This window comes from Prionailurus viverrinus, chromosome B4, assembly GCF_022837055.1.
Source record: "Prionailurus viverrinus isolate Anna chromosome B4, UM_Priviv_1.0, whole genome shotgun sequence".
Classification (NCBI taxonomy): Eukaryota; Metazoa; Chordata; class Mammalia; order Carnivora; family Felidae; genus Prionailurus; species Prionailurus viverrinus.
In genome coordinates, this window is record NC_062567.1 from 40867737 (window position 1) to 40883592 (window position 15856).

The following is a 15856-nucleotide window of genomic DNA, read 5'->3' on the forward strand; positions in this document are numbered from 1 at the left end:
CCTTTTCCCCTCTGATGACTCCCACGTAAGTGTGAAAATCAATTTTCTTAGTGGAACACCGTTTTTGAAATTTGAATATTCCAGAAAAGTCAGGTTGGTTAGCATTATTTAAAAAAAGTACAGAATTTACAGTCAAATAATCATCTCCCGCGATTTTCTCTTCTACTCCCTATAGGTCAGTTATGGTGACCTTCTTTGTGTTCCTTGAGAAGAGCTAAACTTATTTTGGTTTTATGGAGTGTGTTCTTGCCCTTGTTCTCTCAGATTTTCCATGGTTAACACTTTCTTCTTGTTTATGTTACCTCACATGTCACCTTCTCAGCAAGACCTTCCCCAACCCCTTGTAGGATTTACCTTCCTTTGGCCACAATATTACCTCACTCTCTTCTTTTATAAAATCTTTTCTCAGGGGTGCCTGGGTGGCTCAGTCAGTTAAGTATAAGACTTCAGTTCAGGTCATGATCTCACGGTTCATGAGTTTGAGAGCCCCGCATCAGGCTCTGTGTTGACAGCTCGGAGTCTGGAGCCTGCTTGGGATTCTGTGTTTCTCTCTGTCTCTCTGTCCCTCCCCAACTCAAGCTCTGGCTCTCTCAAAAATAACTAAAAACAGTTAAAAAGAAGAAGAATGGTATAAAATATATTCTCATCTGAAATTTTGTAGTTCATTATATATATATATATATATATAACGAATACACATATAAATGAATAAATAAATAATGTAAATGTATATGTATCTAGTTTTGAAAATTCACTGTTATTATTCATTTCCCTTTTTAGAAAATAGCATCTTTAAGAGCAGGGGCATGGCTGACTTTTTCAACAATGAATCTCTAGTATAAAACAGCACCTAGAACATAGAAAGAGTTCAAAATACTTACTGGGCAGACGCACGACAGAATGTGTGCGAATATCGGCTCAAGCATTTGCTAACTGCACGGCTTTGGGAAAGTGCACAACTCCACTGAGCTTTGGCTTTGTTATCTGTAGATTTAAAGTACTAACATCCAGGGGCGCCTCGGTGGCGCAGTCGGTTAAGCGTCCGACTTCAGCCAGGTCACGATCTCGCGGTCCGTGAGTTCGAGCCCCGCGTCGGGCTCTGGGCTGACGGCTCGGAGCCTGGAGCCTGTTTCCGATTCTGTGTCTCCCTCTCTCTCTGCCCCTCCCCCGTTCATGCTCTGTCTCTCTCTGTCCCAAAAATAAATAAACGTTGAAAAAAAAAATTAAAAAAAATAATAAAGTACTAACATCCAACTTACACGGTTTGGCGAGGAAAGAAAATTATAAACTAAAAACATCAGTGTTCTCGTATGGGGTTTGGGATATATTAGGCATTGAATGATGTATGAAGGAATCACTTTGATAGAAGTCCTAAAAGGGGAGAGTTTTTCATTTGCGGCAAGAGACAAAGCTGAGAAGTCGCAGCATTCTTGCTGATGGGATGCAACCTGGCTCTTGTCTGTCTAGGATACAGACAGGAAGCTGCCTTCTCTTACTTCCATCTCAGAAAGCGCTCATAATTGGGAGATGCTTGCCTGTGTGCTCGAGGTTTCTTGCTTCTTCAGCTGTAGTCAAGTGAATGGATGCTATACGTATATATTTAGATACGCTTACATTTATAAACACATGCATATATATATGTGACATCTACTATAGATGTTATATTTATGTAACGCATCTATAAATAGGCCATTGGACAGAGAAAAGAAATGATAACCAGAGATCTTATTTTCAGAAAATAAATATGTGGGGGCACCTGGGTGGCTCAGTTGGTTACAAATAAATAAATCACTAAACTTAAGAAGGAGGAAAAAGATTATCTGTAAACCTTATAACCATGATCGAGACCTGTGTTATTTCTTTTCTGGAGTCATTTCGCCTCTGTCTTTATGGGAGCAGCCCAAGTATTCTGTTGAATTCAGCACTTAGTATATAGGTGACAGCAGACGGGCTCTACAAACATGAAAACCAGTCAGATTACTGAGAACGGATGTCATCAGTGGGCCTTCTAGGTTATTTACTGGACCTCTTGCTAGGCAAGTCCTTTATAATAACCTGAACTTCACTACAAAATTAATATTGTCCCACTAATCCTCCTCTGCTTCCACAGTCCTTGTTTTTTGAGTGTAAGAAATCTCCCTTAGATTTGAGGAAGCAATCAACCTAAATGTATGCAAAAGAGTGAAAGAACAGTGAATAGGGTTTGCCCTGAAGGTCTGGTTGACACTTGTCCTGATGTAATTATTAAAAGTGTGCCATCTCAGGGTGCCTGGGTGGCACAGCTGGTTGAGTGTTCACTCTTCTTTTTTTTAATTTTTTTTAACGTGTATTTATTTTGAGACAGAGAGAGACAGAGCATGAACGGGGGAGGGGCAGAGAGAGAGGGAGACACAGAATCCGAAACAGGCTCCAGGCTCTGAGCCATCAGCACAGAGCCCGACGCGGGGCTCGAACTCAAGGACCGTGAGATCATGACCTGAGCCGAAGTCGGACGCTTAACCGACCAAGCCACCCAGGCGCCCCGAGTGTTCACTCTTGATTGTAGCTCAGGTCATGACCTCATGGTTCATGGGATCGAGTCCCGCACCAGGCTCTGTGCTGCCAGTGCGAAGCCTTCTTGGGATTCTCTCTCTCCCCCTGTCTCTGCCCCTACTCTGCTCCCTCCCTCTCTCTCTCTCTCTCTCTCTTCTGTGTGTCTCAAAATAAATAAATAAACATTTAAAAAGGCATGCCATTTCACTTGCAAGAGGGTCTTGCTAGACATAATAGATTACATGGTCATATTGCTAATCAGTATTTGGTAAATCCAAGAAAGGCACCTCTGTATGTGGCATTGCAGGAAAGAAGACAAAGCAAAGTATAGAGGGTCAGGATGAAGTGTGGGAGAGATTCTGGGGTCAGGTTTTTCAGTTACCCCTTACTCATCTAAATATGGAAGCCAGCTTCCTGTGTGGTCAGCCCCGAGGGATTCAACTCTCTAAAGCAAAGCATCGCATAGGAAACTAAAGCAACCAAACTAGCACAACTAAACGTTGTTCAACCTCCTCGTAAAATACACATAACGGTGTATCCAAAGCTTTCAACTCGCTCAGAGATGCTGTATGTCTTATTTCATACATAACACGTCGAAGGCAGAGATGGTCGTTAATATTTCATAGACTGGGGCTTAGAGAAAGGAGTGCCTGGGCAAAGTTGGAAGAAGCCACTCAGGACACCAGGAGTCAGAGCAGCAGAGCCTCTGTCGTGTTTGACCTTATATGAAGAATCCGGGGCAAGGTCCCCAACAGGAAATGAAGTAATGTGAGCTAGATGCAAAGTGATGCAGAGAAGACAGGATATACAGTCCTTATCAGACAGCAGCTCAGCAGGATGCTTTTGGTAGCACATGGTCACAGAGACCGCAAACTTCCGACCTAAGACAATTTCCGGAGACAGAGTGTTCATCCTTTTTCTTCCTCGTCTTCTTCTTCTTCTTATTTTTTTTTTTTTTTGTCTGAAACATTTTTTTTTTCTTTCAATGGATGAATTAGGTTTCTGAATGGCTTTTAATCTTCTCAGGAATCAAAAACTTCAGTTTTTACTGTTTGGTCTCAAATTCGTATAAATTATGCAAATTGGTAACATTTATTTTTAAGTCACAGATGTGTGTGTGCCTTCTGATTGCTTACTCTACAGTCAACGCAGGTAACCATGAGTAAGTGGGGGAATTTCCCGTTCTAAACACTTTCCAACCTTCTGCTCTTCTCTTTGAATTTACTCTTTGAACTTTCTACCTCTCTTCTCTGGTGGAATAACTCCTAAAAACCAGAAATGAGTTGGTCTGGAAAGTATGAGCTATTGTGTTTCTTCTCCCTGACTTGAGAGAGTGAAGGTAAGATACGGAGTTCACGTATACATAAACCTGGACTATGAAAAATCTGACACTTTTGGAAAGGAAAAGATGTAAAAGAACTGTAACAAAGATGAGATCTAGTGCTTCACCATCCCTCGGTACTTGACAGAAATGAATCCCAGGCTTCTGACATGTAGCAAACATTTAGGGGGAAAATTGGATTGGTCTTTACTGAGGCAAGATCTTAGGAAAGGAAAATGGAGCCCCTAAAAGGGAATTTGCCAAGGGTAGGAGAAGTCAAGGCAGACGCGAAAAATCATAATAGTGTATTACGAATAATTTAAGGCCAGCATAGTTGACAATTTAAGTAAAATGGACACCTCCCAGACAAACACCTCTTCCAAACTTGGAGCAAGAAGATATTTTTACCTTGGCATACTTCTGTAACTATTAAATAAATGCAATCCATAACTAAATACATCCTTTTGGGAAATAAATAAATCATGAAAACAAAACCAACAAAAACCCCATGCCCAGATAATTCTGAGTTCCAATTTACCAAACACATATGAAAGAAAGAAGTTACAAATTCTTCCAAAGAAGATAAAAAGATCAAATCAGGAAAACACTAATCAAAACCTGGCCGGTCAATCTTACTCATGAAGAGAGATGAATAATTTTAAAAAATAAGCTTAGAAAACTGAACTCAAGATACGTAAAAAATAATATACCACAAGAATATTGGTTTTATCCCAGGAAAACAATGCTAGTTTTTCATTCAAAAATCAATCAACTGAATTTACCACATTAACAAATCAAAAGGAAAAAAAAACTAACTCAAAAAGTATAAAATCAAGTATTTGAAAAATTGAACCACGGGACGCCTGGGTGGCTCCAGTCAGTTAAGCGTCCGACTTTGGCTGAGGTCATGATCTTGCAGTTTGCGAGTTCAAGCCCCACATCAAGGTCTGTGCTGACAGCTCTCTCTCTCTGTGCCTTTCTCTCTCTCTCTCTCTCTCTCTCTCTCTGCCCCTTCCCCTGTTTACACTCTGTCTCTCTCTCTTAAAAATAAACATTAAAAATATATTTAAAAAAGGAAATTTTAACCATAAATTTGTGATTGATGCCTATAATATACTAAGAATTATATGAGCTTCCTTAATGTATAGATTAGAGAGGAATGATATTTATAAATATCATACTGAAGGATAAATAATTAGAAGCTTTCCTGTGAAATCAGAAATGAGACATGATATAATAATGCAGTAATAATAAATAAATATATATAATAAACGTAAAAATTGAAGAGTCAAACATTTTTAATTGGTTTTCTAAAATGTTGAGATAACTTTAGATTCAAATGCAGTTGTAAGCTTTAACCAATTCATACCAATAGCAACATTTTGAAAAACTATAATATAATATCACAACCAAGATGTTGACACCAAATGTAGTTAAGATATAGAACAAATCCATTACCTTATGATTTTTTTGTTTGTTTTTGGTTGTCCTTTTAGAGGCAAATGCATTTCCTTCCTGCCTCTCTCTTATTTCTATCTGCCCTTGCCCTTGTCCGTAAGCCCTGGCAACCATTAACCTATTCTTTATCTCTATGTTTTTGTCATTCTAAGAATGTGACAGGAATGAAATCATATGGTACGTAACATTTGGGGGCTGGCCTTTTTTTTTTTTTTTTTTGCTCCGCATAGTTCTCTGTGAATTGATCCAAGTAGCTGCAAGCATCAATAGTTTCTTCTTTATTGCTAAATAGTATTTCATGGTATGGATGTACCACAGACTAACCATTCACTCTTTGAAAGACATTTGATGTGTTTTCAGTTTGGGGGTTGTTATGAATAAAATTGTTGCTATGAACATTTGTGTATACAGCCTTGTATGAAGTTAAGGTTTCATTACTCTGGAATAAATGTCCGGAAATGCAATTAATGGATGGTGTGGTAGTTGCGTGTTGGCTTATTAAGAAATTCTCCAACTCTTTTACTGTGGCTGCACCATTTTATGTCCCCATTAGTGCTGCGTTTCACATTTCCATTAGCCATACTGATCGGTATGCGATGACATCTCATTGTGACTTTAATTTGTATTTCCCTAATGGCTAAGGATGTTGAACACCTTTTCAAGAGCTTAGTTGTCACCTGTATGTCTTCGGCAATGAAATGTCTGTGTCTTTTGCCCAAACTTATTAGATTGTTCGAAACATGTTTACAAATAGAGTAAAACCTAGGATTGCGAGTAGCTTGTTCTGCGAGTGTTCTGCAAGATGAGCAAACATTTCTAATAAATTTTAACTCGATAAACAAGCCATGTCTTGCAATATGAATAGCACGGGATGCCGAATGTCACATGCTCACAACCGAGCCACTGATTCTTCTCTCTCTCTCTCTCTCACTTCAGGATTGTGGGTGATCCTCTCCCAGGCTTGGATGCTCAGTCAGGCTATGGTGTTTGCCAGAAATCAGTGATATTTCAGAACGTTGGAAGGTGACCCCAACCGGAACTCGTGTATTTTTTGTCACTTCAAAGCACCTATGGACAGTCCTTTGCTTTTCCATACAAGAATAAGCTTAGGAATGTTTTGTTTCATTCGAGGTCAGGCTCCTCTGCTGCCTTATTGCCAGGTACAATAAATACAGTATATGACAAGAGTTTATTAATACTGTACTGGGCTCAACATCCGTACAAGTTCATACAATGGCCCCCATACAGAAAAAGGTTGAAAAGAAAGGCAGTAAGAAAAAGGATATGATTACGGTGGAGGTTAAAAAGGATATCAGCAAGAAGTATGAATGAGGTACGCAAGTGGCCGAAATTGCAAGATTTCGTAAGGAGTCTACGTCTGCATCTCATCTGCACATGAAGAGGAGAAAAAGGCAGAAGACACCCTCACTTCAACTGACATTAGGGAGATGTGTCAAATGTGGGAAACAGTGCAAAATTTTGTAGACAAGCACCACCTGAATAAAGATGTAGCAGTGCAAGTGATGAATCGGTTTAACGACAATGCAGCGTCACAGTTCCGCGAAATCCTCAAAAGGAGGCAAAAGCAAGTGTCGTTGAATAGGTTCTTGTTAAAGTTGCATGACAAGAAAAAAATTCCCTTGAGCCAATAGATAGCAGTGATTCTACGAGTGATAATGAAAATTGTCCCACACGATAACCCTCCTCCCTTGTCACGAAGGCTCACACCAGCCACGAAGGTTTTCAAAGGTAAGTGCAGTTAACTTGTTTATTTTTCTTTATATTTTGTATTTCCTTTATTATTTTGTATTCTATTCCAGTCTCACAATCATTTTTACATAAATACTTTTGGGTTGTGGAATGGATCATCTGAGTTTCTACTATTTCTTACGGGGAAATCTGCTTTGATATATAAGGGCTTCAGGTTACAAGCACGTTTCTGGAGCCAATATGCTCACAAACCAGTTTTAACACCCTTACTTCCACTCTGCAGTTTGCCTTTTCATATTCTTCATGGAGTATTTTACAGAGCAAAAGTTTTAATTGCCATATTTATTGAGCGTGTATTTTTCTGATTTCAGTTTCATTAATTTTTAAAAAATTTTTTAATTATATTTTTTAGAAAGAGAGAGAAGAGTGCAAGTGGGGGAGAGGGGAAGAATAAGACAGAGTAGAGGGAGAGAGAGAGAGAGAGAGAGAGATAGAGAGAGAGAGAGAGAGAGAATCCCAAGCAGGCTCCATGCTCAATGTGGAGTCCTATGTGGAGCTTGATTCTACAACCCTGGGACCATGACCTGAGCTGAAATAAAGAGTCAAATGGTCAAGTGAATGAGCCACCCTGGCACCCCGCAATGTCATTAAGTTTTAATCTTACATTTATTATGTCCTTCCTTCTGTTTGCTGTGGGTTTATGTTGCTCTTCTTTTTCTATTTCTTGAGATAGTTTAGGTCATTGATTTCACTCTCTCTGTTTTATAATAAAAGCATTTAGTGCTATAAATCCCCCTCTTACCACTGCCTTAGCTGCATCCCACAGAGACGGATAGATTGTATTTATTCAGTCCAATATCTTTTCCCATATTCTTTTTCTATTTGATCCAGGGATGATTTGGAAATATGTTGTTTCATTTGTAAGTACCTGGAGGTTTTCTTATCTTCCCATTATCAGCTTCTAGTTTGATTCCATTGAGGTCAGAGCACATTTTGTACTGTTTCCATACTTTTCAATTTATTGAAGTTTGTTTACTTGCCCAGGATATAGTGTACCTTGATATATGTTTATCAGGCTTTTGAAAAGGAAGTATATTCTAGTCTTGTTAGGTTGAGTATTATATAAGTGTCTATTAGGTCTTGTTGGTTGATGGTGGTGTTGAGTGTTTCTATATTATCATTCACTATATGTTTAGTTGTTCTACCAATTATTGAAAAAGAAGTGTTAATATCTTCTACTATGATTGCAGCTATGCTTTCGTCTCCTTTCATGCCTGCAAATTTTGCTTCACGTATTTCACAGCTCTGTTTTTGTAACATTTATATTTAAGATTGCTATGTCTTCTTGGTAAATTACTTTTATCACTAACTTATTTCTGGCAATAATTTTTTCAACTCAGAAGGCTATTTTACCTGTTATTAAATAGCTGCCCTTGCTTTCTTTTTATTAACACTTTTCCTTTTTCTCTCAACCTAGGTGTAACATTATAACTAAAAATAATTAGCTTTTCTCAGCATATTTGTGTCACAGTTTTTAAAAAAAATTTTTTTAACATTTATTCATTTTTGAGAGTGAGAGAGACAGAGCATGAGCGGGAGAGGGGCAGAGAGACAGGGAGACACAGAATCTGAAAGAGGTTCCAGGCTCTGAACTGTCAGCACAGGGCCCGACGCGGGGCTTGAACTCACGGAGTGAGTCACGGAGTGTGAGATCATGACCTGAGCTGAAGATCAAGACCTGAGCTGGGTGACTGAACCACCCAGGTGCCCCATTTGTGTCATAGTTTTTAATCCACTCTGTCAAACTCTATTTTCTAAGTGTTTAGACCATATACATTTAGTGTAGTTGCTGATATGTTAGGGCTTTGTCACTTTATTTTTTGATATGTGTTTGTTCCCTGTTTTATGTTTCTCTGTTTTCTTTTTCTTGTCTTTTTGTAGATGATTTGAACATTCTTTTTAGAATTGCCTTTTGGTTTCTCTATACTATTTTTGAATGCATGTGTTTTTTAGTGATTTCTCTAAGTATTACATTTTATATGCACAACTTACCACAATCTACTGGTGTTGATATACCAGTTTGACTAAAGTGTAGAAAACGTACCTCCCTTTATTTCTCTTTGTCCTCCCCTAATTAAATATAATTTAAAAATATTTCCTCTAAATATATTTAGTACCACATTAACCATCAAGTGATTTGGAAAACACAAGATGGGAAGTCAAGTCTATTGCATTTATCCATATTTTTTTCTTATTGTGTTCTTTCTTCCTGCCTTATGATCAAATGTTCCTTCTTGAAGTGTTACCTTTCTATTTAGAGAACTTCCTTTAACTATTATTCCTTTAATTCTTCTTTCCTTATTCTACTTATTTAGGATAGGTCTGTTGGTGACAAATTCAAAGTTTACCTTTAACAGAGAATGTCTAGATTTCCCTTTCTGTCCTGAAGGATATTTTCATTAGGTATAGGATTCTGAATTTTCTGTCCTTTATTTCAGCACTTGGAAAATATAATGGTAGTCCTATATCCTGTCATTCAAGTTTTCTTCCTTATGGGTAGGGTTTTGTTTCTGTCCCATTGCTTTCAAAATCTGTTTTTGTATTAATTTTTAGAAATTTGACTATGATATGTCTTGCTGTGAATTTCTTTGTATTTGCCCTTTTTTAGGGTTTGCCCAGTTTCCTGGATATGAAAGTTTCTATCTTTTGCCAAATTTGAGATTTCAACCTTTAATTTTTAGAATACATTTTTAGCTCTACCCTTTTTCCTCTCCTTCTGGAACTCTAGTGATATGGATGCTACACAATTTGTTATGGCCCAACAGATCTCTAAAGCTTTCCCCCGTGTCCCTGGTCTATTTTTTCTCTGTTCAGTTTAATTTCTCTTTTTATGTCTTTAAGTTCACTGATTTTTTTCCTCTGTCCTTTGCATTCTGCTGTTGATCCTATTTATTCATTTAAACAAAGCTTTTTTTTTTGGTTATTGTAATATTGAGTTCTAAAATTGTCATTTACTTCTTCTTTGTATGTTATTTACTGAGACATTCCATTTATTCATTTGTTTCAGATGTGTCCATAATCACTGGATGAAGATTTTGTATGGTGGTTACCTTAAACTTCTTGTCAGATAATTCTAGTATCTAACAACTTTAAGATTATTCTCTCTTATCATAGTGATTGTAGCTATTGTCTTTTCTCATATAAAAATCAATAGGCAAAAATCTATTGCATTTCTCTACACTGATAATGAATTATCAGAAAGAGAAATTAAGAAAACAATCCTATGTACAATCATATCAAAGATAATGAAATACCTAAAGAATAAATATAACCATGGAGGTAAAAAGCCTATATATTGAAAACTACAAGAAAAAAATCTGTACGTTGAAAACTACTAGGCATTAATGAAAGAAATTAAAGAAATCTTGAATAAACGGAAAGATATTTTATAGCCTTGGATCAGAAGAATTAATAACGTGAAAATGTCTTTACCACGTAAAGCAATCTACAGATTCAATGCAATTCCTATCAAGTTACAGACGTTTTTCCCAGGAATATAACAAACTATCCTAAAATATGTGTGAAACCACAAAAGACCTTGAATAGCCAAAGCAATCTTTAGAAAAACAAAAAACAAGTTTTTGGCCACTTCATTTAAGTTGTTGACTTTGTTGGTTTATTATATGATTATATGCTTTTATTATCCTTTTAATGTTGACATGATAGGTAGTAATAGTTGTTTCAGGATACTGATGATTTCTGTTCTCTCTTCATTTCTCTCTCTCTCCGTTTTTTTTTTATTACTCTTATTAGTCTAACTAATTGCCCATCTTTAAAAAAATAAATAGGTCTTTATATTGTCAATTTTCTGTTTTCTGTTTTGCTGATTTCTACTTTTTATTATTTCCTTATTTCTACACACTTAGAGTTAAATTTGCTTTTATTTTTCTAGCTCATTATGGTAGTACTTTTGGTCATTGATTATAGAATTATTTTCTTCCTTTATAATCATACGCAAAGTAGAGACCGGCAAGCTGTGGCCTGTGGGCCAAATTCCATCTCATACCTCGTTTAATAAATGAAGTTTTATTGAAATACTATTATGCCCTCTTTTTACATATTATCTATGGCTGCTTTTGAGCTAGAAAGGCAAATCTGAAATTTTGTGACAAAGATTATATGTCCTTCAAAATTTTAAATATTTACTGTCTGGCTTTTTATACCAAAAAGTTTGTGGATGTTTGATTTAAAATTAGAAATTTGCCTCTAAAAATTGATTTTTATTTATTTTTATTTTTCAAAGTTTATTTTGAGAGAGAGAGAGAATATGAGCAGGGGAGGGGCAGAGAGAGAGGAAGAGGAGAGAATTACAAACAAGTTCTGTAATTCCAGCACAGAGCCTGACATGGGCTCGAACTCCTGAACTGTGAGATCATGACCTGAGCTAAAATCCAGAGCCAGAAGTTTAACCAACTGAGCCACCCAGCTGCCCCACCTCTAAAAATTGCTTTAAATCCATCTCCCCAATTTTAATGAAAACTATTTTTTAAACTGCTTTATGACGATCTGTTATCCAGAAGAAAGTTGTTAAATTTGCAAATATGGGCTTTTCACTTTGCAGGGGAGATACTGAGACTTGTTTATTGCCCAACATACGACATATCTTGGTGAATGTGCCATGTGCATTAAAAAATAATGAGTGTTCTGGGGTGCCTGGGTGGCTCAGTCGGTAAAGCATCCGACTTCAGCCTCGGTCATGATCTCGCCATTCCTGAGTTTGAGCCCCTAGTCAGGCTCTGTGCCGACAGCTCAGAGCCTGGAGCCTGCTTCAGATTCTATGTCTCCCTGTCTCTCTGCTTCTCCCCCACTAGCACTCTGTGTGTGTGTGTGTCTCTCTCTCTCAAAAATAAATAAACATTGAAAGAAAGAAAGAAAGAAGAAAGAAGGAAGGAAAGAAAGAAAGAAAGAAGAAAGAAGGAAAGAAAGAAAGAAAGAAAGAAAGAAAGAAGAAGGAAGGAAAGAAAGAAAAGAAAGAAAGAAAGAAGAAAGAAAGAAAGAAAGAGAAAGAAAGAAAGAAAAAAAGAGTGTTCTGAAATTGTTAGATGCATGGTTCTATAATTATCAGATCGAGGTGGCTGATAGTTTTGTTCAAATCTCCAATGTTTTATTGATGTTTTGACTAGCTGTTCTATCAATTATTGATAGAAGGAAAGTTGAAATTATTTGTGAAGATTATTGAATTGTCTATGTTATTAAGCTCATTCATATTTAAAGTATGTAAACATGTCCTGCACATGCCAATTTCAGGGACCAGCCTGGGTATTTTATGATGCTTATACATAGATTATGAAAAAGCATTTTCTGGCTTTCTCCTTTCTGGGATTCTCTTCTCCTTCTTCTTCTTCTTCTTCGTCTGTCTTCTTCTTCCTTCTTTCTCTTTCTCTCTCTCTCTCTCTCTCTCTCTCTCTCTCTCTCTCATAGCCACAGTTGTTTTGATTCCTTTCTGTGGCAATCATAAAAGTGGGCCTTTCAAATCTTCATCTTTAGTCGTTTGATGACATCATATTTTCCCCTCTGAAATCTATCATCACATTTATACCAAAGCCACACTTCTCACAGGCTTCTCTCAGCCAATGAATGAGTTTAGAGAGATACTGAAAGAAGTCTATTCCCAGGAGATGTGGAATTTCTCTGAGAGACAACTTTGCTTTGAAGAATTCTGGTCAGGGTTGACTTGCTGTTTCATTTTTGTTTTTGTTTTTTTGTGTTTTATTTTTTTGAACTATACTACAGTCTTTAGCTTTTTTCCACTCAACTTTCCTTCCTTCTTTTCTTTACATGGTAGAATATAATGACCCTACTGTCTTTCCCTGGATCTTTCCTGTTTGTCTTTACCTGCATTTTCCCTAACAAACCTATTACGTGTCTAGTTTTCCCTTAGAATTTGCTTCTACGAATTTGTTAGCCAAACTAACATACTTTCCCTGGATCTTCTAATCAGAAAAATTCTATAATTTCTATTAGGATTATCACCCATACCGGACAATCTGCTGCATGCCCAGAGACAAAACCATAATAACATTGAGAAACTCATCTTCATGTTAGTATCTTCTCCAAGCTGCGATGTATTTCCACAGTATGATCGCCACTAATTACTCTAATAGATACTTAGCCTTTTTTTTTAATTTAGTACAGTTCATATAATTTAATGAGCAAAAGTATGGGTCTGTATGTGTGGGAGGTGGATTGGGTAACACTAACATAATGGAAGTAGAAATGTCTAAATATTCAACCTATCACTTCTTAGACATTGAGATTCCTCTTTAGGATGGTTTTGTGTCTATTTACCCTTCATCTTTAATATCTCTGAATTTACATTCCAAGAAAAACAAAGGTGACTTTAGTTGTAAGAAACAACAAAAACTATGTGTCCATTGACTAAAACAATTAAGAATCAGTGTCTCCTGAAACAAGATAGTCAGAGGTAAGGTTTCGGTATTAAATACAATCATCTGGATGTACATAACAGGGAATTTGACCCAAAATGTCTTAAACATTATCTGGAGGTAGATTCAGAGAGGGTAATTTCAGTAGTTCAAGTATTAACAGCAGTCTACCTGTTTTGGTATTTTTGTGGATTAGGTTGAATTATTTTCACTAATGGTCACAAGATGGCTGTATCTGTTCCAAGGATCACGTACACACATAAAGGCAACCAGTGGAGACGAGGAGTGTATATTCTATAATATGTAATCTTTTGTGTATGCTGTTGGATAAAGTGTGAGTGGTCTGTCAATGAGAGATTACAAGGATTTATAAGCATTTCTGTTTTCCTGTCTGATCAAATTCTCATACCACTCAGGTTGTTGTTAATACCATAGCCTTTGAAATAACCTTCTTTTCCACGTCTTCCTGTTTCACACTCTTCTTTCTGATTGGAGACACCTCACATTCTAGTTCTTAGCATATTTCCCCTTGAGCTATTTACACAGGTACCAGAACCTTTAGTGATCTCAAAGTTCTAGACTAGATGCTATATGTGTCTGAGAAAGTTTACTTAGATAATCTGCCCAATTCCTCTTTATTAAGGGTTGTCACATCTGAATAATTATCAAGGTATTCTAGCTGTCCCTCAATTATATTACTTACAATGGAAATAATTGTATCTATAATATAAGGTAGTTGCAAAAGTTTAATGAGTCACTACGTGTGAAACACTTAAAATAGTGCATGACTGAAAGTTGGTACTTAACAAATGTTAGCTTTTACAACTCACTGGTTTTCATAACCCACTTGCTGGCAAAGAATTGATGTTACCATGACTATTGAGACCAATTGGGATTCATCTCCTCAGTTAAATGATTGTATTTACTGATCCTTGAAATGCCTTGGCCACATGGAAGAGAGTGAATGCCTGAACAGACTCTTAATTCATATTAGAAAAGTAACAGGGAGCAATTGCCTTCTGGGTAGAAAATCATTACGACCTGCAACAATTATTAAAAAAGATTTGCTAAAAAGAAATCTTTGTTAGTGATCTTCAGATTCAAGCTCTGGAACTTTATGTCCCTAGCTTACACTGATCTTAGTCTCCTAACAGGAAATTGAAAACCACAGCAGGTAACTTGAAAAAAAAAAAAGAATTAAGTGCTATTGTCCAACACCATAGAGGTTTTCTACGATATAGAATTTAAAGAAGTGCGTGGGGAGTAGCAAGATCAGATAAAAAGGAAACAAAATAGATCCGGTGCACATCAGTGGCAAAAACTTGAAATGAAGAGGCTTAACATATCTTGTGATGCATGTGGTAAAATCCTGGGTTAGAAATCAAAAATAGATGCGATGTGAAGATTGACTGCTCATGATGTATAAACGTTGGGAAATAGTTCTATTCCAATAATTCATTTATTCATTCACTTCTTTAACAAATATTTAATGGACAGCCACTCTATGCCCAACACCGACATAGGTACTGGAGCCACAGAACTGGACAAAACAACCATGATATCTGTGCTTTTAAGGAATGTGCAGTCTAGCAAGGACACCAGACCATTAGCAATTTAGTCTTTTTTCTTTTCTCTTGGTCATTCTAGCTAAAGGATTAACATTTTGTTGATTACAAAACAAAAACAAAAACAAAAAAGAAAAAACACAAAAAAAGCGACCAAATCTGTGGTATTACTGATTTTCTATATTGATTGTCTATTCTCTATTTTTCTCTCAAATTTTTTATTCCCTTGCCTCTTCTTATTTTAGGTTTAGTTTGCTCCTTTATTTCTAGTTTGTTAAGGTAGAAAGCTAGGTGGTTGATTGGATTTCCTATTTTATTTTTAATTTTTTTTAAATGTTTATTTATTTTTGAGACAGAGAGAGACAGAGCATGAACGGGGGAGGGTCAGAGAGAGAGGGAGACACAGAATCTGAAACAGGCTCCAGGCTCTGAGCCATCAGCACAGAGCCCGATGTGGGGCTTGAACTCACGAACCGCGAGATCATGACCTGAGCTGAAGTCGGACACTTAACCGACTGAGCCACCCAGGCGCCCCTGGATTTCCTATTTTAAATTATAGGCTATATGGCAATACATTTTCCTCTAGGAAATTCTTTCATTGCACCCTATAAGGGTTTTTTTTTTCCTTTTGATGTTGTATGTTTATTTTTGTACATATTACAGTATTTTCTAACTCATCACGTGGTTTCTTCTTTGACCCATTGTTATTTAGGAATGTGTTGTTTAGTTTATACGTATTTATGAATTTTCCAAATTTCCTTCTGTTATTAATTGCTAATTTCATCCCATTATGGTCAGACAACATACTTTATATGACTCTAGTC